The sequence below is a fragment of the Lithobates pipiens genome, unplaced genomic scaffold (assembly GCF_037356315.1).
Source record: "Lithobates pipiens isolate NorthernLeopardFrog02 unplaced genomic scaffold, aLitPip1_a1.2 Scaffold_19, whole genome shotgun sequence".
NCBI classification, from domain to species: domain Eukaryota; kingdom Metazoa; phylum Chordata; class Amphibia; order Anura; family Ranidae; genus Lithobates; species Lithobates pipiens.
In genome coordinates, this window is record NW_027507764.1 from 214733285 (window position 1) to 214756814 (window position 23530).

Here is a 23530-nt window from a genome sequence, read left to right on the forward strand (position 1 = left end):
CAGTAAGCAAGTGGTTAAAGACGAAGCAAAAAAGGAAAATGATTTAGTTTTATCTGTGTTTGCATTAATGCAAATAATTGTAAATATGCACATGGTCTTTACTAGACTTACAAAGGTGAAACTGACAGACAGACATTTTACTGATTTAGTGGTTATAGCCTACAATGCTTCTACGAACGTTTTACAATTTGGGCCACTAGCCTAGGGCCAGCCTACCTTGGCTTCAAGTGATTAATCAATAAAGGAACATTTCAGAAAAGTATGACATGTTGAAAGTCTAAAAGCTACATTTGTGACAAGGGCAGGAACGTTGCTTCTTATGCCATGTACAAATGACCAGACTTTTTGACAGCAAAGGTCCGACGGAACGAGTCCGTCGGACAATTTGATCGTGTGTGGGCTTCATTGGACCTTTGCTTGCCAAAAATCCGGCGGACTTTAGAAATAGAACATGTTTTAAATTTTTCCACCGGAACTCCACCAGACCGAGAAATCCGTTTGTGTGTATGCTAGTCCGACGGACAAAAACAGACGCTAGGGCAGCTATTGGCTACTGGCTATGAACTTCCTTATTCTAGTCCAGTCGTACGTCATCACGTTCGAATCCGTCGGACTTTGGCGTGATTGTGTGTGGCCAAGTTCGTTCATTCAGAAAGTCCGTCGGATCTCCGCCGAAAGTCCGTCGGACCTAGTCCTTCGAAAAGTCTGGTCGTGTGTACGCGGCATCAGTTTCAAAGTGATATTCAATTTAACACAACTAAGGTTGTTTATTGTCAGTGTCAGAATTACAGTTACATTTTCATCTTTCTTATGTAATCTCATATATTCATACATGTTTGTTCTGTATGTGATGATGCTATTTCCATTATTTTAAACAACTGAGGGCTATTTACATCTAAACTGCTCACATAACAAAACAAAAACTGTGATTTCAGGGAATTAAGAATCTGTTTGGTAAAATTGCACTTTTGGGCCTTTTTTTACAATGGGGTAAAACTGAAATGTCTCAGCTTTTCTATATGTTTTGACAATATCTAACCATTATTTTTTCGCTTATTTTTTCTAAATGTAAGTTGGCTCAATGCATTTTAAGTCAGATTTTACTAATACATACAGGGAGGATTTTGATTTTACATGCAATTTCTCAACTAAAACCTGACCTTGTTTTAATTGGGATAATGCATACTTGGATAGTCAGAAATATAAAAGGGAGCAAGGAAAGCATGACGTCACTGTCTAAATTCTCTATTTTGTAGTTCAAAAAACATAGTCAGTTTTAGGAAAACCCCTCTTATTTTTTTGTAAGTAATAAAGAATTTTTGGTAGGCCCAACTGTTGCTGCAGTATATTGCCTCAGTTGGAGGCTTCCTGAAGCAATTTGCTACAAAAAATAGAGTGGTTTTCAGCAGGTGTTCCACGTTAGGGCTAGGCAGGTTTGTAACCTCACAAGGTGTAACTACCTTCTGGACATGCTGCCTCATAGAAAAATGGTGAGGATGTACTGGCTAAATCATCCAGATACTCTGATTAGACAAGACCTGGAGCTGTGTGCAAGAAGAAACTATATGCTGTCTGATGTGTAAATGCCATGTAGTTGTGCATTTCTTTGTAAATGACTGCCAGCAGATGAGCTACCTATTTACAGGCATGACTCAGCCAACCTTCTTTCAAGGCACTAAGGCTGTGGTCAAATAGGAATGCTGTGGTTTGGGTGCAGGGTAACTGTATCTGTGTTTTAACTGTGGTTTTAGGTGAAATTTTATTGACTTCTATTAGAACTTCACTTTCTGAACAAGTATCAAAGATGCAGAATGCAGTACTTTGATGCTCTTTCATGAAAAATGCACATTCTAATAGGAGTCGGACAGAAATGACACTCCGGACTGAGACAATTAACACTATACAGGGATATGCTTTGTTCCTATTACATGTCTGATGTTTAAAACCACTTTATTTTTTGTTACCTTAATGCATTCTATGTAAAATGTAAAAAACCTTCTGTGCTGCAGAATACCCCCACAAAAACCTTTGCACAGAGCAGGTACAGTTGTGCTCATAAGTTTTACATGGCAGAATTTATGATTTCTTGGCCATTTTTCAGAGAATATTAATGATAACACAAAAACTTTTCTTTCACTCATGGTTAGTGTTTGGCTGAAGCCATTTATTATCAATCAACTGTGTTTACTCTTTTTAAATCATAATCACAACAGAAACTACCCAAATAAATGTGATCAAAAGTTTACATACCCTGGTGATTTTGGCCTGATAACATGCACACAAATTGACACAAAGGGGTTTGAATGGCTATTAAAGGTAATCAGCCTCACCTGTGATCTGTTTGCTTGTAATTAGTGTGTGTGTGTATAAAAGGTCAATGAGTTTCTGGACTCCAGACAGACCCTTGCATCTTTCATCCAGTGCTGCACTGATGTTTCTGGATTCTGAGTCATGGGGAAAGCAAAAGAACAGGAAAGGGATATAAAAAGATATCCAAGGAATTGGGAATGTCAATCAGCAGTGTTCAAACTCTAATCAAGAAGTGGAAAATGAGGGGTTCTGTTGAAACTAAACCACGGTCAGGTAAACCAACTAAAATTTAAGCCACAACTGCCAGGAAAATTGTTCGGGATGAAAAGAAAAACCCACAAATAACTTCAGGTGAAATACAGGACTGGAAAACATGTGGTGGGGCTGTTTCAAGATGCAAAATAAGGATGCACTTGAAGAACACAACCATAAATGCTACATTTGGAGAGGAATCAACAAGGCCTATGATGAAATGTACACCATTCCTACTGCGAAACACGGAGGTGGATCACTGATGTTTTGGGGATGTGTGAGCCACAAAGGCACAGGAAATTTGGTCAAAATTGATGGCAAGATGAATGCAGTATGTTATCAAAAAATACTGGAGGAAAATTTGCATTTATCAGCCAAGAAGCTGCGCATGTGACGTACTTGGACATGCCAACATGACAATGATTCAAAACACAATGCCAAGTCGACCTGTCATTGGTTACAGCAGAATAAAATGAAGGTTCTGGAGTGGCCATCTCAGTCTCCTGACCTCAATATCATTGATCCACTCTGGGGAGATCTCAAACATGCAGTTCATGCAAGACAGCCCAAGAATTTACAGGAACTGGAGGCTTTTTGCCAAGAGGAATGGGCAGCTTTACCATCTGAGAAGATAAAGAGCCTTGTCCACAAATACCACAAAAGACTTCAAGCTGTCATTGATGTTAAAGAGGGCAATACATGGTATTAAGGACTGGGGTATGTAAACTTTTGATCAGGGTCATTTGGGTAGTTACTGTTGTGATTATGATTTAAGAAGAGTAAAAACCATTGATTGATAATAAATGGCTTCAGCCAAACACTAACCATGAGTGAAAGAAAAGTTTTTTGTGTTATCAGCGCCCAGCCCCCCCCCCATACTTACCTGAGCTCAATCCCGATCCAGCGATGCACACAAAAGCAGAGACTCTCGCCTCTGTCTCCCTCCTCACTGAGCAGATTGTAATTCACTAAAATTCATTCACAACAGCTTTGATGACATAGTGATCACATGAACTCTTGGTCACTGAAAGCGACTGAATACCAGGATCCGCAATCTGTTGTGTCTCATTCACACAGCGAACATAACAGGCTGGATAACGTACATCTAAAAGTACTGTGGGGCAGTCTTAAAATGGTTAAAGTATATATAGAGTAAAAACTTTTTTGTTTTGTTTAGCATAGGGTAGGGTTAAATCCAGTGTCAGTTTGTTTTTTGTCATCTTTGTTATATTTGGGAGATTACCCCCACACTTTGTGTTTCTAAATACAAAAGGAAATGAGATAATATTTCTTCAAAGTGAGGGGAATACTTAAATAACTACCACTACAACAAGTAGTGGTATATAGTGAACCAGCATATGTGCTGTTTATCTATGATAACAATTTTTTCACTTAAAGAGGAAGTAAACCCTTTGATTCCCTGCAAAGGTAAAGCATAATGGACTACTATGCATCGCATAGTAGTCCATTATGTGTCACTTACCTGACCTGACACAGGAGCCAGCGAAGTCACCGATGTCCCCTGTAGTCCGGAGCATCCATCTTCTCGGTGGGTCTCGCTGCTCCGCCGCTGTCATTCGGCGAAGCCGCGATGGCGTCACTCCCACGCATGCGCACGGGAGCCGCCATTTGCGGCATATCGCCGTTGACAGCGGTGCGCTCAGTGCGCCTGCACGCCGCTGTCTACGGCGCATGCACCATAGACAGTGGTGCCTCTCTTTCGGCAAATATCTCCTAAAAATTTCTTGGACCTACAGGTAAGCCTTAATCTAGGCTTACCTGTAGGTCAAAGTTGGTTGTAAGGGTTTACAACCACTTTAAGGGGCATATTTTTAAAGCAAAGAATCTGACATTCAGAAAACATTCTCTGCAGGTTAATCTTTTGGGTCCATGAGTTTCAAATAACAGGGACTGATTCTCCACCAAGAAATGTTGGTGAAAGACACAGTGACCGTTTTATAAATAGACCTCTAAGCCCTTGTACACACGGTCGGAGAATCCGTCGGAATGTGTCCTATCGGACCGTGTTGTCGGATAATCCGACTGTGTGTGGTATGCATCGGACTGATTCCGTCTGAATATCCGTCGGACCCAATTTTCCAACTTGTTGGAAATATTTTCCGACCAACTGGTTCAATCGGACATACTCCGATCATGTGTAGAGAATTTTGATCAGACCAAGTGCCACGCATGCTCAGATCAAATTCCTACATCAAAGCTATTGGCTACTAGCCTGAACGTAGTCCCATCGTAACGAAATTGCGTCATCACGTTCTGAATGATCGGATTTTTCGACAACTTAGTCCGACCGTGTGTATGCAACAGTTTCGGACAAGATCCGACGGACAAAATCCGACAGACAAAATGCAACGGATTTGGTTGACGAAATCTCCGACCGTGTGTACAGGGGCTTAGAGTTTCCTATAATATAATCAAATATAACTATATGTTTCAACATCTTCTGGTCTCTTAAGGTTTAATGTAGCTTTCAAAATCAATAACCAATAACAATCTTTGTTTAATCCAAAGGATAATGTTGTGATCCAGTAATGCTGCCGTGTGCCCTATTGATATGTGTAAAGTGTAATTTTAATGGTATATTCATGTGAAAACACAAATCTTAACCACTTGCCGACCACTGTTGGCAAATATATGTTGGCAGAATGGCACAGCTGGGCAAAGTAATGTACCCGCACGTTACTTTGAATTTCCCGCCTTGCGCATCTGCCGTGAACTACGTTATCGTGCCCGCGTGGCCCGAGGACTCGATCACCACGGAGATACCTGCAATCATGTCCTAATGGACAGGACACTGATCGTCTGCTCCCTGTCATTGGGAGCAGCGATCAGTGTCACGTCACACACAGCCCATCCCCCCGACAGTTAGAAACACTCCCCTAGGACACACTTAACCCCTCCCCGCCCCCTAGTGGTTAACCCCTTCACTGCCTGTGACATTTTTACAGTAATCAATGCAATTTTATAGCATTGATTGCTGTATTAATGTCAATGGTCCCAAAATATGTCAAAAATGTCTGATGTGTCCGCCATAATTTCGCAGTCACGATAAAAATTGCTGATCGCCGCCATTACTAGTAAAAATAAACTGAGGAATTTTTTTATATATATTTTCGGGGGATATTTATTATAGGAAAAGGTAAAAAAGAATGCGGTTTTTCAAAATTGTCGCTATTTTGTTTTTATAGCGCAACAAATAAAAACCGCAGGGGTGATCAAATACCACCAAAAGAAAGCTCTATTTGTGGGGGGGGGGGGGGGGGGAAGGACGTCAATTTTGTTTGGGAGCCACGTCGCACGACTGCGCAATTTTCAGTTAAAGCGACGTAGTGCCAAATCACAAAAAGTGCTCTGGTCAGGAAGGGGGTAAATCCTTCCGGGGCTGAAGTGGTTAAAGAGGAATTCCACTTCTGTTGAAATAAAAACATTTCACACTGGGTGATCTATATATACAATACATGTAACAAACTTTGTTGCAGATTCCTACCTTTTGTTATTCTGAAGAAATCCCTGTGTGTTTGTCTGTACCCATGTGCAATGGGAGTGGTCTCATAACTATCAATCAGCTGCTGCACCTGCAGGGCTCTAATGAGGGACATTTCAAGGTCTATATCCCTTTAGATGTGATTTCCTATTGGGAGTATCTCACCAGTATCTTTGTTGCAGTGGATACATGAAATCTGACTTGTACCTTAGTGCAGACTTCTGTGAACATCAGTGAGCCAATCACACAAACAGGAAATTATGTTTCTGAGGGGCGTTCTGTACACATTATGTGTACAGAACATTTTCAAGTAGCCATATCACATTCCGTTTTACAGAAAATTACAGAGCTGCAGATTGAAAATGAAAGGTCATTTTTAATAACAATTAAAAACAATATGACCTGAGTTGCAATTGTATAGGCTATATATTTTTTTTATTTGCCCTAACTATACAATACCTAAAACATGACCACGTTACACACTACTCGAATGTGGGTAGTCTGTCTGCATTTATACTTTAAATATAATTTACAGTATATTACATATAAATTAGCAACTCTCTATAATAGAATGCTATTAGATTATTTTTATTTTGATGCAATATATTAGAATTTCTTTAAGTTAGTGTTCTTAGCATTGCATTGTACTGCATATGGCCGCATCTAAATTCCATCATATATACAGAAGAAGCAGTTCATTTTCCAATCACTGGTTTCTTCCTGGTAAATCATGGTTGGTGCATTAGTCGATTATCACTACTACAAAGGTGCCTCAATTGCAAATATTTAGTAGTGTTGTCATGGGATTTAAGTTATGTTTATTCAAAGATCCAGACGAGCTCGAGCTCATCCCCGAGCTACTCTCAGCAAGGGAGCACATCCCCCCTGCGTTGTTTTTATTCTACACATATGTTATGGATGTTTGCTGTAATGGTTACCATTCGTCTGCAATGAAAGTCTTTCAGTTCTGCCTGATAAGTGGAACTCCCCGAGAGAACATGACATTCCACAGACACGCTCTTAAAAAAATATATATAATAAAAAAAAAAATTCTGTAACACCCCAACAATTTCACAATGAGAAACCTTTTAAAAATCATTTTCTTCTTTTTTTTTTGTGCTTCAGGAAGCTGACCCTTTTCTCTGAAACACAAAACATTCATAAATCATAACTGCTAACCTTAAGAATACATTACTCCAGGGCACATTTTTTCTTACTATACAATCTGAGTACTATCCGAATACATGTTTATAGACAGAATCCTGTGCTGCACAGAAGGGGCAGCGCTCTGCTAGGAAAGTTTCACCATGCACATGGAAAAAATTAGTGTGTAAAAAATAAAAGCACTAGTAACGTTGTGCAGGCTGAGTTTGATGCAGCTGATGATAAAATAAAAAAGAAAAGCTTTTAAAATGTACGATCAAAATATCTTTTACACAAAATAATATTATGTTCCTGGGTTAAGAATTTCACATGCCATCAGCCATCGGAATTATTCTTACTCATTAACCACTGTATGAGAGAACTGTGCAATGTGTAGTGGATACCACTTTCTGGTAAATACCACCATAAACTGCATCAACCATAACCACAGCCAACAGTCCTTGTGTGAGAAGGAAAATCTTACTCTGGCTCTTACACATGGGCCGCCTGAGAAAGTTCAGCATGTTGCCTGATGTATTTTCCCTGCCCAGCCCAGATGCAGTGTATAGCATTAACATGAATGGCTGTGTGCCGTTGTACTGTATATTGTATGTATAATAATAATACATTTTATTTTATATAGTGCCTTTAAAGGTGGCTTCTCAAAGTGCTTTACAAGGAAGACACAAGAAATACACAGGATAACATAACATAAGGGAAACGGACAATTAAGTGAAAGCCTGTCTAAAGAAAAACATTTTTAGATTTGATTTGAATGAGTTTAGAGAAGATGACTCTCTGACGTTCTTACGAAGTGAATTCCAGAGTTTTGGAGCAGAACATAAAGAGACTCTGTCTCCCACTGTGTGTAGGTGAGTAGGGGGGCAACACAGTAAACCAGAATATGAGGAGCAAAGGTTTTGAGGGGGGGGGTGTAAGTTGAAAAAAGTTATGAAAGATAATGGGGTGCCAAGCCATGAAGAGCCTTGTAGGTGAGCAAGAGGATCTTAAAGACTATGCAAAACCTGAGGCTAGCCAGTGCAAGGACTCCAGGATAGGGGTAATATGGTCACTTGTACCGGACCTAGTCAGGACTCTGGCTGCAGAATTTTGAACATATTGAAGTAAATTTATAGTGGATTTAGGTACACCAGCAAGAAGAACATTGCAGTAGTCAAGTCAGAAGAACGCAAATGTATGATGAGAACACAAATGTATGGATCAGCTTTTAGGCTACAGTGTACGATAGCATAGGACGCAGCCAAGCAATGTTTCTAAAGTGAAAAAAAATAGGTTCTAAAAACAATGTATGTATATGACGGTGCTATCATAAATACGAGTACAGCGTACGAAGGTTTGCAAGAAACAGATTATTTTAAATACAGTATATATGGACACTTATACTAACCACTCCATCCATCTGTTTCAAAATTTGTATTTAGTATACACATAGGCAAAGATGAATCCAGTATAACAATATATTTACCTCACCCTGAAATAGGGTAACCAGACCAGAGCCAATACAGAGGAAAGGAAAGAGTTGGATTTCAACAATAAAGAGAAGTACAAAACATCAGACAAAAGTAGTGAGCAGACTGGGTGCTCTAGAAATACACAAATGTATACTGTGTATGCTATATCACATGGAAAATCTGGTTCAGGGTTTCTCAACCAGGGTTCCACGGAACTCTAAGTTTCCTCCACAGGTTACCAGGGGTTCCTTGAGTAATAAGAAATGTCTGCCTCTCAGATAAGTTCCCACTAACACATTTGATCCTTTTAGCTATCTGTAAGGGGGTAATTCTGTCTATGTGGACAGCTTTACCCCGGATGCCTGCATACTATAAATGTGTCTTTTAATCATCAACCATGTGAGTTGATAAATTTTATACCTTCATTAAATGTAACCATATTGCTACACTTATAGGTGCCTCTGTTCTGCTTTATACTCAGTTGCGACAGGACACTACAGGACACTACTATATCCAGACATCGCATGTATACCAAGTCAAAATGTATTTAAAAATTTTGCTTGTCTTGCAAAACATTTTCAAATCAAGGTTTTACTGTATTAACATTTGCAACAAACTGTAACCAAAATATATATTTTCCATATAAATCCTACCATGTAGTACTTGTACAATATATACAATAATGGTGCACAGATATATCGAGCAAACTCAGAATTGCATGTTAAACGATAAGTTCACCTTTGGAACACGTTGCACGCTCCACAGGTATTTAACTACTTCAGCCCCGAAAGATTTGGCTGCTCAATGACCAGGCCATTTTTTGTGTTGCGCCACTGCGCCGCTTTAACCATCAAATTGCGCGGTCGTGTGACGTTGTGCCCAAACAAAATTGATGTCCTTTTTTTCCCCACAAATAAAGCTTTCTTTTGGTGGTATTTATTTGATCACCTCTGCGGTATAAACAAAAGAAGAGAGGCAATTTTGAAAAAAACACAATGGGGGGTTGTTTACGAAGGGTAAATCCACTTTGCACTACAAGTGCAAACTACAAGTGCAAAGTGCACTTGAAATTGCACGGAAAGTGCACTTGGAAGTGCAGTTGCTGTAGATCCGAGGTTGACACGCAAGGAAAATAAAAAACAGCATTTTAGCTTGCACATGATTGGATGATAAAATCAGCAGAGCTTCCCCTCATTTCAGATCTACCCCTCAGATTTACAGCGACTGCACTTCCAAGTGCACTTTCAGTGCAATTTCAAGTGCACTTTGCACTTGTAGCTTGCACTTGTAGTGCAAAGTGGATTTGCCTTTCGTAAATAACCCCCACTATCTTTTGCTTTTTGCTATAATAAATATCCCACATCAAAACAATTTTTTTCCTTAGTTTAAGCCAATATGTATTCTTCTACATATTTTTGGTTAAAAAAAATTGCAATAAGCCTTCATTGATTGGTTTGCACAAAAGTTATAACGTCTACAAAATAGGGGATGGATTTATGTCATTTTTATTATTTTATTTTTTTACTAGTAATAGCGGCGATCAGTGATTTTTTATCCGGACTGCGATATTGCGGTGGACAAATTGGACGCGTTTGACACATTTTTGGGACCACTGAAAATTGTACAGCGATCAGTTCTTTAAAAATGCACTGATTACTGTATAAATGTCACTGGCAGGGAAGGGGTTAACACTAGGGGGTGATCAAAAGTTTAACTGTGTTCCCTAGGTGTTTACTAACAGTGGGGGGATGGGACTGACTAGGGGAAGAGAGAGATCGGTGTTCATACCTAGTATGACCACACGATCTGTCTCCTCTCCCCTGAAATAACAGGGATCCGTGTTTTTACACACACGGATCCTGGTTGTCGCTCTGTCGTGAGTGATCACGGGTGCCCGGGGGTCATCACACCCGCCGGGCACTCGCTTTGGCTCCGGGCACATGCTGTGGGCACACGCGTGTCCCTAGTGGCCAAAAGGCGAAGCAACGCAAGGTAATGTTGTTTTGCTGAGCCGAGCCAACTGCGGCAGCTGGTCCGGAAGTGGTTAAGGTTAAACATGTAACATGTTTCAGCTAATAGCTCCTCTCCCCTGATCCCATGGACAGGAAATGCTGGAAAAATACTCATACAATCACTGCCATCGGCTACTGCCGCCAGCAGTGATCATTGTATTCTGTCAGCTGGGAAAGTGTTGATGGGGGAATTGAGCAATTTTCTTTCCTTCAACTCTTGGCTGAAGGAAAGAATGTTGCATAATCTATGGCCAACCTAAGTCATACAAAAAAACTGAAAACTTGGCACCCCTTTCATTCTTAGAGATGTGAACTCCTCTCTTGCTACAAGATGGTGTTCTGCATATTGCAACTATATAGCAACTATAAGACTTATGGCACCAGCTGGAAAAAAAAAACATTCTTGAGAAGCTGGGATGCTGCAATTCATATCATTTCCCTTCCCTCATCTCCCCAAAGTCCTGCACAGGCCACTTTCAATTATTGCCAAATAAAAGGAATTTCAGTATGGATGATGGGATCACAAAGAGAACAGAAAACTGTTTAGCATTACACTAGATCAAATACCAGGGAACTTGCAGGAATTAATTCAGAAATGCCAGAATTTCAGACCAATGAATCATGAATGAATCATTACCAGAATCAGGCAATTCTGCAGGACAGCCTGCAATATTTGTATGCATGCAGCATTTGAGATTTCATGTTTGTTATGTGTGAAATACTCTGCAGAGAACCATGAGCAGAGATATGGGCCCCTCAAAGTAAGACCCATGCAATACTCTGTCCAGCTTATGTTTACACACTGCGATGCTGTGATTGATCACAGAAATCATATTGTAAAGATGCTCTATACCTTTTTCCTGTGATCCACTATATCAAATCGCATTGTGAGCACGTAAATCGGTATGCCCTCCAATATATGTACAGTGACTGGTTGGCAAGAGGTTAAACAGCCTGTCGAAACATTTCTAACTTGTAAATCTAAAGCTTATAATGTCAAGGAAGTTCTGTTACTTTACATTTTCATAAAAGGTTTTCATTGGGCAGAGTGACCATACCCATTATAGCCACCCTGGTATTCCAAGAGGCACTCATAAATGCAGAGACTTACTACGAAGGTGCACTAGTCCCTCATTTTTTATGAAGCCATAAGGAGAATTATAGTAAGTCCCACCAGGTAAGATGATGAGCAACTGTTTTTGTGAGGCATCTGTGCATCTTTAAGCTCATCTCTAGGCAAAATAGTTTTCAACCTTGATATACAGTAGATATTGTTACCTTTTTATTCTGTACCCGACCCTGTGATAAAAAAAATGTATTATGCATTGTTGAGTTATCCTCTCCTGAAGTCACCCTTTAGAGACTTTCTCTCCATCATTTCCTGTGCAGGGGCCCGAAAACCTGTACCTGGGTGACCAGTCTCCTCAACGCCCCCAGATAGTTTTCCATACTTTCGTGGGTTTATTAAAATTAGACTTGTGTATCCATGTCTGCCCAGCTTCTCAGGTTACCCACCACTATCACCTATATAACTCTTTCCTCAGCTCCATCACACTATATTGGCACATGGACGATAGACTGATCTGAAGTTTGTTTTGCAGTGGGTCAATAGGTGAGACAAAGGCAGACTGTCTTCTGTTGGCCTCCATTCACACCTAAGCAAAACTGGCCTAGCCGACGTGGCTCACAAGCTCTGATGCACCACATCACAAGACACCACAACACCACATAGAAAAACCAGAAAGCAGATAAAAGGAAGATGATGACAAATAATGTCACAGATTATATTGCTTTCCATTGGCAAAAACACATGAAATGTGCTTCAAAAACTTGCATTAGTGTGTGAAAAAACAAGCAAGAAAACTGCTTCAAAATTGCCTGAAAACGCTTATGCTTAAGTGTGAATAGGGGCTTAGATTGCTACTGTGCTATCCTGCTGGAGTGTGTAGCATCTGCAGCTTGCTGTATATCACCAAAATAGCTGATAGCTCTGTCTCAAGGCAGCAGAGTAGCGATCTGGCAGAAATAAAAGCCTGGCTTTCTCCATTTGCCCCATCTATTTACAACTCTGCTTCACTGGGCTCTCAGTGATTAATGTCTGGACAGGTCATTTTTGGTCATTTTTGGAGAAAGGCAGGCTTTGTTTCTTGCCAGATCACTACTCTGCTGCCTTGGAATGAGCTGTCAGTGTGTTATGTTAATATACAGCAAAGGACACATGCTGCACACGTTGTGAGGGAATGCAAGAGCAGTTGCTCCAGAGCTTAGTAAATGAGCAGAAGCTTTGCTGACTTCCATCATCCAATCATGTGCAAGCAAAAATGCTTTTTTTTTTTTTCCTTGCACGTGATTGGCTATTTTTTGCAAAGTGAAGCTTTACCACATTTACTAAGCTCTGGAGAAACTGCACTTGCAGAGTGCAACTGCAGTTTGCAAAATGCACCTTTTGTCTTTAGTAAATCAACCCCAAAGACTGCTTTTCTCAGCCACAGCCAAATACTGCAGTTACCTTTTCTTTCTGCCATACTCTCAGAGACACAATTTTCAGGAGGGAAAGGGGGCAGTTGGACTTGAGGTGTTGTGTGTGTTGGTTTTCTTTTCTGCAAAGATTGTAAAATGAAAGGGCAAAGCCCACAATAGCTCTATCTTTATTCTGATAGGACGTACCTATTGTGTACCGGATCCCTGCTGACTCCTCCCACTTGCTGCTGCTACAGAGATCTGGAAGGGAGTCCTGTGAAAACTTGAATTGTTTTCATAAATGAAAGATGTAGGTGCAAAAATGTTTTCATGTTTTTAAGGGCTGGTAGAAGAAGATTTTAAAAGTGTTACTGTATTGCCTGGAGTTCAGCTTTAAAGTATGTATGGCACCCTTTTACATGTCACCTTCAACAAGAATTATCCTATCTCCTATGAAATTATGTGTTATAAAACATGTTTAAAAATAAGAATAATCTTTTAGAGTGAAAGCTCTAATGAGCTGGGGATTCCTCCTGTATTGAATTGTATTGTAACCGTATTGTCTTTCCCTCAGGCTGTAAAGCACTGCACAAACTGTTGGAGCTTAATTAATCCTGTATAATAATAATAATTTCTACTAAACAGGCTTCAGCAGGCCTCTATAGGGTTAATAACATCACAGCATATGATTAGCGCACACAAAAAGCATACCATGCACTGCATCAATACCACCAGGTGCCGCACAGTCCAGGTGCCAGTGCTGGCTGCATTTAGCAATGACTACAATGGTCACAAAGTCTGACCCTTTGGGGATACTAAGAAAGTGCTGTGCGGAGTCTGCAATATGCCAAATGGCATCACTGACACCTGTGACACATTTAAGAGGTGACACTTAAAGCTGGGGTAGAGGGGGTCAAAGTGGCATTTGTCATCACCAATGTTTTTTTGTTTTTTTTTGCACATTCAGCTGCGGAGCTCTGAAATTAGATCATTTGCTTGTTTAAACCCCCATGGCTCTCTGAAAACACAGTGGAATGTACAAGCATCAGTTTAGAGTTTTATAGGTTAATGAGAGGCAGTCAAAGTGATCTCACCAGCTTTAAATGAACTCAGCTAACATCTATACTCCACAGTTTCATCACTTTCTGGATATTTTCACACATAAAGACAAATAGTAAACTTTGAAAAATGGCCAACTCTTCATTTAGACTCTTGAAATGTAAAAATAAAAACTATTCCTTACAAATCTATGCAATGCTTAAAGCCCCACTTCAAGCCTGGAATAGGGCTTTAAAAAAATATTTCACAAATACTCCAATAATCTGGCACCACATAGAGGCAATCATCATTTTACTAAAGAGGATAATCTATCAGATACTTTAACTGATTCTGGACCGCCCACCGCATATATACTGCAGTAGGGCGGCCCGGCTGCAGAAAATCACATACCTGTACGTGATTTTGTGCATGCGGTGTAAGGGACGTGTGCGCGCCACTGAATCACCGCTTCCGCTGTGATTGGACACAGCGGGAGCCAATCAGCTGGACTGAAGACTGCTGTGGCCGTCGCAAACGCAGTGGAGAGACGGAGGGAGCAGGGATCAGAAGAGAGATGTTGTGTTTCAGCTAAGCAGAAACACGGATCTCTCTTTTCCTCCAGTGTATCCACCGCCTCCAACCCCCACATTGTTAGTAAGCACCTCCCAGGGGCACACTTAAAGTGGAAGTCCATGCTAAAACTAAAATCCCTGCATCTATAGCCACCAACATTCTAACACTAACCTCTCTAGCCCTGAATAGAACAAAATCAGTATACATATCTTTTCTGCAGGCGATCAGACCCGATCTCCAGCGGCGGAAGCTCTGATCCCACGCTGAGCTGTCAGCCGTGGCTTCTCTGTGTAGGCTGGTAGAGAGGACATGTCCGTCAACGGAATACCAATAGTAACTCTATGGGTGACGTCACTTCCCATTAATTTCACAGCCATTGTTGGCAAAGTTTTATGCAGAGCTTCCGCCGCTGGAGATCAGATAAGGTCATCTGCAGATAAAGTATGTATACTGATTTTTGCTTTTCAGGGCTAGAGACGTTAGTGTTAGAATGTTGGTGGCTATAGATTTTAGTTTTAGCCAGGACTTCCACTTTAACCCTTTGATCACCCCTGAGGTTAACCCTTTCTCTGCCAATGTCATTTGTACAGTGATCAATGCATTTTTTTTAGCACTGATCACTGTATTGGTGTCACTGGTCCCCAAAAAGTGTCACTTAGTGTCCAATTTGTCCGCAGCAATGTTACAGTCCTGCTAAAAATTGCTGATCGCCGCCATTACTAGTAAAAAATAAAATTAAAATGCCATATATCTATCTTATAGTTTGTAAACATGATAACTTTTGAGCAAACTAATCAATATACGCAAATTGGGATTTTTTTTACCAGAATACATATTAGCCTAAACTGATGAAGAAATTTGATTTTTTATTTTTTTTGTTGGAAGTGTTTTATAGCAGAAATAAAAAATATATATTTGTATTCAAAATTGACAGTCTTTTTTGTTTATATCACAAAAAATAAAAACCGCAGAGGTGATCAAATACCACTAAAAGGAAGCTCTATTTAAGGGGAAAAAAGGACATCAATGTTATTTGGATACAGCGACACATGGTCGCGAAATTGTCAGTTAAACCCAGTGCCGAAAAATGGTCTGGTCAGGAAATGGACAAAACATTCCGGAGCTGAAGTACATAAATACGTTCATTTGTGCATTTTGAAAGAAGCCTGGTCTTTACCAATCAATTTTGGTAACAGGAAGGAATGTGTCCTTAAAATGTGGCTAAATCAAAAATGTAAACCAAAATGCTGTTGCAGTTATCCCTGTAATGTTAAAAAGTGTATTCATTTTTTGAATGTGTCCGTTCTTTCATACCAGCAAGGTGTTTTCAAAGACACTTACTTTACTGGATGACAACGCTTACTCACTTTAACTACCAGGTTGTCACCTTTTCTGTGCACTCCTGACTTGGGCAACAAGTAGTCATGACAATGAACATTGTGCTGGCGCATTCTGCACACGCATCCACAAGAAGGTTATACAATGAGGTTGATTTTTAAAGGCAAATAAGATACTCGATTTGCAAGTGAAGTTGCACTTTGCAAAGGAAGTTGCAGTTTGAATGGGGATTTTCGCCACAGCTTATTAAATATGGTGAAATTTAACTTTGCAAAAAGGAACATATACAAGGGAAAGAAAAAACAGCATTTTTGCTTGGACAAAATTGAAACATAGAAGCCAACAGAGCTTCACCTAATTCACTGAGCTCTGGGGAAAATTCCCATGCAAAGTGTAACTTCCCTTGCAAAGCAAACAGTCTATTTGTCTTTAGAAAATCAAAGTTAGGATGGGTACAATACAGGGAGAGAAAACATGAAAAGGGGGAAATGCATTTATTTAACAGGAAAATGCTGTTTTAGTGACCGTGCTCTACAAACTGACTTTATATATATATATATATATATATATATATATATATATATATATATATATTAAGGGCGTACTTAGCTTTTCTAAACACAGAAGAAGTTATCTGGAAATCCCAGATCACTACTCCCTACATTTTAGTTTTTCTGCATTAAAGCAGGTTTAACTGAGTTTAGACAAGAAGAAAGGGTAAAACTTCTCATACATGATACATTTCTCATATTTAGCCAATGGAGATTCCTTCGGCCACACTAATCTGCACCGCTAGCTAATGCATTCAAGCAACTGCAGTAACTGCAGTAACCTCGGCTGTCTGAATACCCGGACAGTGACTGAACATAATAGGACGCAGTCCCTGTTTGGCTGACGATTTTACACCCAGTACCTTCAATTATTACACTGAGTTCTGTTGCACTGGTTGGTGCCACTATGTCCATCAGCAGGTCAAATTTTCGCTGATCCTGCTGAAATCAAAGCTGTGAATGACCAGCTTAAACTTAAATCAAACCTGACCCCACCATATCCAGAGCCAAATAATTAGATCCTGGTGGACTCTCCTATCTTGACACCTGCCACCCATCGTATCTGAGTAACCCACCCTCCTTTTTTTTTAGTCTCTCTGGTAGGAGGGTCTTCTTGGTTCCCATTGAGCTCCCCCTAGTCTCCTCCCACCTTCTACACAAACCTCCCCCCACCCCTCCCCCCCCTTCCCTATGCTTCTATAACCCTCTTCCTGGGATGGTTGCTCTCAGCTCCAAGAATTCCTTCTAGCTGGGAGGCTACCATTGGCCATAGTTGTTAGTTACTCCCGCATTGCAAATCTCTTTTCAGCTCTCCCCCTTCCTTCTGCATGTGCTTTCCCTCTCCTAGAAGTGAGAAACTGGATGTCCTCTTTCCCTTGATCTCCTCTCCCTTCTTCATTCCCTGGTATTCTCCTTTGACCTATTTAATCTTCTCTGTGTCTGTTTAATGTGGGCAACACCCCATACTTGATGCCCTGATATATGCTATTTGCTGTCATTTTGACTTTCCCATGATGTCAGCCTACAGCTGTATAGATTCCTGTCATAACTCTGTTTTTTATGTGAAATAACAATTTCCAATAACAAGTTTTTGGATTAAAAGAAAATAATTAGATCCTGATGGAGATGCAATTGTTGCAGTTTCCAAAAGAATAGCATTGTCTATATACAGTAACATTTTCTTTTGGGTTTAATACAGCGGTATTAAACCCAAAAGAAAACATGTATTATATTGCAGCTTACAAAATTCTTAGATGTGGTGGCTGCATTATTTTTCTTTTTTAGACTTCTTTTCCTGGTGATTCAGCCAGTAAGTCTGTTGTTTTTCAACAGAACAAGCACTCCTGCAGATGTAGCAGTTAGAGCGTTGAGACAAACCATTTATTACTGCCAGAGGTGCTTTAAAATGATCAGCTTTTATTTATTTATGTAAAACCTTTATCCCAGAATGTATAAAACTGTTGTAACTGCAGTGTGAGCAGGAATGGTTGCAATTTGTTATTGTATCTAAATCTGGTGGAGTGGGGGGGGGGTGGAGTGGGGGCACTCTAATACAGGAGGTGTGTTACTGGCCAGATCACCCGGTGAAATCAGAAGGAAAAAGCCTAAAAAAATAAAACGTATGCAGCCACCACATCTAACAATTGGTAAGCTGCAATATATTACATTTTTGGTTTTGTGTTTAAAGGGGTTGTAAAGCTTTGTTTTTTAGCTAGTCCATTGTTGGTTCACTTACCTTTTCCTTCAATTTCCCTTTTTTTCTTTGTCTGAATTTCTCACTTCCTGTTTCTCCTCAGTAAACTTCACACCATCATCCGAGCGTTGTTTAGTCAGCCAGAACAGCTTACTGGACAGCTTACTGAACAGCTTACTGAGCAGGAACAGGAAGTGAGACATTCAGACAAAGAAAACAAAGAAAAAAAACATTTAGAAGGGAAGTCGAAGGAAAAGGTAAGTGAACCAACAATGCACTAGCTTAAAGGAATCTATTTAGAAAATAAAAAACAAACCTTTACAACCTCTTTAATACTGCTTTAATGGGCTTAATCAACATTCAGTAGATAAACATATACAGCAATATCCATCTACTCATAATGGGAATTTACAGAATCCGTATATTTAGTATGCTTACATGATAAGAAGGCATTATATTTAGGCAGTGTTCAGGACTTTACTCTGGTTATATAGTTACATAGTAGGTGAGGTTGAAAAAAGTCCAAACTATGTGTGTTATTTTATGTCAGTATTACATTGTATATCCCTGTATGTTGCGGTCGTTCAGGTACTTATCTAATAGTTTTTTTAAGTTATCGATACTCCCCACTGAAACCACCACCTGTGGAAGGGTATTCCACATCCTCTACTCTCTACCCAGTTTAAGGTTAAAGCACTTTTCTTCTAATTTTAGTGAATGGCTACATGTCTTATTAAATTCCCTCTCGTGGAAATGTTTTATCCCTATTGTGGGGTCACCAGTATGGTATTTGTACTTTGAAATCCTATCCCCTCTCAAGCGTCTCTTCTCCAGAGAAAATAAGTTCAGTGCTCGTAACCTTTCTTCATAACTAATATCCTCCAGACCCTTTATTCGTTTTGCTGCCCTTCTCTGGACTCTCTCCAGTTCCAGTACATCCTTCCTGAGGACTGGTGCCCAGAACTGGACGGCATACCCCAGGTGCGGCCAGACCAGAGTCTTGTAGAATGGGAGAATTATCACTTTATCTCTGGAGTTAATACCATTTTTAATGCATGCCAATATTCAGTTTGCTTTGCTTGCAGCTGCTTGGCATTGCATGCCATTGCTGAGCCTATCATCTACTAGGACCCCCAGGTCCTTTTCCAACCATGATTCCCCCAGAGGTTCACCCCCTAATGAGTAGATTGCATTCATATTTTTGTCATCCAAATGCATTATTTTACATTTTTCCACATTAAACCTCATTTGCCATGTAGTTGCCCACCCCATTAATTTGTTTAGATCGTCTTGCAAGGTTTCCACATCCTGCAGAAAAGTGATTGTTCTGCTTAGCTCAGTATCGTCGGCAAATACAGAGATTGAACTGTTTACCCCATCTAGGTCATTTATGAATAATTAAAGTGGAGAGCCACCCCAAAAAAAAAAAAAAAAATACCAGGTGGCCGACATCGCGGGCTCGCTGGACAGGTAAGTCTTATTAAAAGTCAGCAGCTACAGTGTTTGTAGGTGCTGACTTTAAAAAAAAAAAATTGCAGCTGGAACACCGCTTTAAATAGGATTGGTCTCAGGACTGAACCCTGGGGGACCCCACTTTCCACCCCTGCCCATTCTGAGTACTACCCATTTATCATCACCCTCTGAACTCGCCCTTGTAGCCAGTTTTCAATCCATGTACTCACCCTATGGTCCATGCCAATGGACCTTACTTTGTACAGTAAACGTTTATGAGGAACTGTATCAAATGCTTTTGCAAAATCCAGATACACCACATCTACGGGCCTTCCTTTATCCAGATGGCAGCTCACCTCCTCATAGAAGGTTAATAGATTGATTTGGGAAGAACGATTCTTCATGAATCCATGCTGATTGCTGCTAATGATACAGTTGTCATTGCTAAAATCTTGTATATAGTCCCTTATCATCCCATCCAAGAGCTTGTATACTATTGATGTTAGGCTAACTGGTCTGTAATTCCCAGGAATGTATCTTGGCCCTTTTTTAAATATTGGTGCTACATTTGTTTCTCTCCAATCATCTGGTATCATTCCAGTCGGTGGACTGTTCGTAAAAATTAGGAACAATGGTCTGGCAATTACTTTACTGAGTTCCTTAAGGACCCTCAGGTGCAAGCCACCTGGTCCCGGCGACTTATTAATGTTAAGTTCTTCAAGTCTATTTCTAATTCTGTCCTCTGTTAGCCATGAGGGTGATGTGTCATAAGGGTACACATTGCAGTTTTGGTTACTGAAGCCCCCTGATTCCCTCGTGAAGACTGAGGAAAAGAATTTATTCAATACCTTCACCATCTCTCCATCCTTAGTAAACAGATTCCATTCATCATTCTTTATGGGACCAATATGATCTAACCTCCCTTTCTTACTATTTATGTACTTATGTACTATTTATGAATTTCTTTGGATTTTTCTTACTCTCCTCCACTGTGTGCCTTTTGTGTTCTATCTTAGCCGCCCTGATTTCACCCTTACATTTCTTGCTGTATTCTTTGTAAAGTTGGAATGCTGATGATGATCCCTCAGCCTTGTATTTTTTGACGATCTTCTCATTTGCTTTTATATGCATTTTTATGTTAAAGTTAAGCCACCCAGGACTTTTATTAGCTCTTTTAAATGTATTTCCCATTGGGATGCACTGGCTAATGTCCTTATTTAATATGCTCTTAAAGCACACCCATTTCTCCTCCGTGTTCTTTGTTCTTAAGATGTTATCCCAATTTGTATCTTCTAGCAAGGCTCGTAGTTACATTTTCTGCTTGTTATCTATGCACATTTTATTGTGTACACTGTACAGTCATTATGATATATACATAGCCAAAGCACAGCACACATTCAGCACAAACTGCACTATCAATGATCCAGCCCGGACTCCACAACAGTGGCAGAATCATTGTTCCCTTTTATCTAATAGACCTTACAACCAACTGAGCTTTAGTCCTTGTTCTTTAGTTTTTATACACTCAGTGGGCTGCAAACTTTATTCTAATTGTGGCGGGTATTATGGCCCATTACAAGCAGGATTCTTTATGAAACATTAAAGTTGTGTACAGTTCATAAATAAAATTTGAAGGAGAGTTTCTCAAGCAAAAAAGTGTTGCCTCATTATTGTAAAACTAAAGACTGGAGAAAATTATTAAAGTTGTGAAGCACTTTGATCTGCTCCCGTATGAGTGAGCATTTCTTGTTTTATGCTGCTTACCAACTAATGAAGGGATAACGTTAGCTTTTATCCTTGCCAGTTTTCTTCCAGGAAAACCTATGCACTAATCAGCTGTCCCTGCTAATCAGTCATCTGGTCAATGACCTTTTCACATAAATCTTAAACTCTGGCTCCAGAAAATGGAGGCTCTGGAATCAGAAGGGGCCCAATTTGTGGGTTGCCAAGTGTCCTATGGAATTGGAGACCAAAAGGTTAAACAGCAGAGTCATATCCTGGCTTGGTGATAAATCTTTAGTAAAAGGCGTGAACTCTAACACCTCGAGATAAACTTCATTACTGAGAACTCTTTGTTTTCAATCCGGAGTTTAACAAAACATTAATGTCCCTTACTCCATCTGTGTAAATTTACAATGCTTCACCTTTTTCTTGTTTAGCAGAAAGTATGAATTTTAAATTTTCTTAAAAAAAAAAATGGAATAATATATTAACATGGACACTTACCACTCTTATGTGGCCAAAGGGTTTACCTTAAAGTGAGTTGACCACACTAAAAGGATAACTGCATTTGATTTACACATACTCCAAGTTTAAGGGTCCGTGCACAATAGCTTAAAAAAACTGCAGTGCTCTTGGCAGAAAAGAAAACGCAAATTTTGAGTGTTTTTTTTAACTAGCATTTAGGAGCATTTTGCAGGCTGAGCTTAAAATGTCCCTCTAAACGACCTAATGTGCATGGACACATAGGATAAGATTAGTTGCTTCTACTGGCAAAACCCTAAACTCCTCTAGGAGTTTTTTTAAGCCTGTGTGCATGGACCCTAAGGCCTCGTTCACATGGGGCCTATAAACACATACCCTGTGCAATGGCCGTGTTTTCCCCATGGGGATGTACAGATGTTTTTATGCATCCCCGTGCAGGCAGTCCTATTGGTGTCAACAGGGATGCAGCAGATACATGGACACAGCTGCTGCTTGCAGTATGACATCTGTGTGAGTGCACAGCCCCCCAATGAAGACAGTGTAAGTTTGGGTAAGTGTAAGTAACCCGCACCCACATGGATTTCATATTGGAATCAGTGGCTGTGTCCATGCCGCCACTGTGTCCCAACTGACATCAATGGGACTGTCTGCTTGGGGATGCAAAGAACACATGTGCAACCCTGGATGGGTAAACATGGCCCTCACCTGAGTACGCATTGATATGCTATATGTGAAGATGTCTAATTCAACACAGGACATGCTTGCTTCCAAGAAGTTGTATCACCTCCATGTGGGATACCACACATCTCCATCAGTACCAGCCACTCAGTTTTGCATACTAAGGGTCAAGTACACTCCATATGTTCCTAAATTGGTGATTGTGGTCCATTTATGGCTATGCTAACAGACTTGCATGTAAAGTAGGCATGCATGTGCTGCCAGACGTAAAGAAGAAGTGAGCGTCTGCAAACTATTACCTATAGGTAAGCCTATTATAAATGTGGAATGGAAAATACCTCCTAAACCTATAGTTTAGGAGATATTTCCAGTGAATGCAGCCAGTGACACCACTAGCGTACGTGCTCTGAAGGAACGGCCCAAGTGTGTGCACAGGAGTGACGACATTGCGGCTCCGGCCAATCACAGCGCCGAAGTCTGTGAACCCGGAAGAAGCTCCAAGAAAGGTGTCTGCCGTGACAGTGGTGTGATGGGACTGCTGAAACGGCTTTGATTTAGGGTATTTCATAATGAGCTAGTATGTGATGCATACTAGCTCATTATGCCTTTGTCTTGCAGATTTTGTTTTTTTGGGGGAATTTTTTTCAGAGGTTTACAACTTCTTTAATATAAGTCTACACTGTGCAAACATTTATAAAATTAATATTACCCATGGTTATATGTCTTCTATTGTATCAATTTTTGGGATAAAAATAAAAATAAACAGTATACATGACAACAGTAAAAATATCAAGTTACAATTTGCTTACACCTGCATATTAATAAACTAATAGATGTTAACAATTGTATGC

The 23530-nt window shown here is 40.1% G+C and overlaps 1 protein-coding gene across 1 annotated transcript in view; it reads right to left on the reverse strand.

Annotated features, from left to right (window-relative positions):
* GLI3 (GLI family zinc finger 3) overlaps positions 1–23530 on the reverse strand; it is a 313436-nt gene that overhangs the window by 200927 nt on the left and 88979 nt on the right. The gene's annotated exons all lie outside the window — the stretch shown is intronic.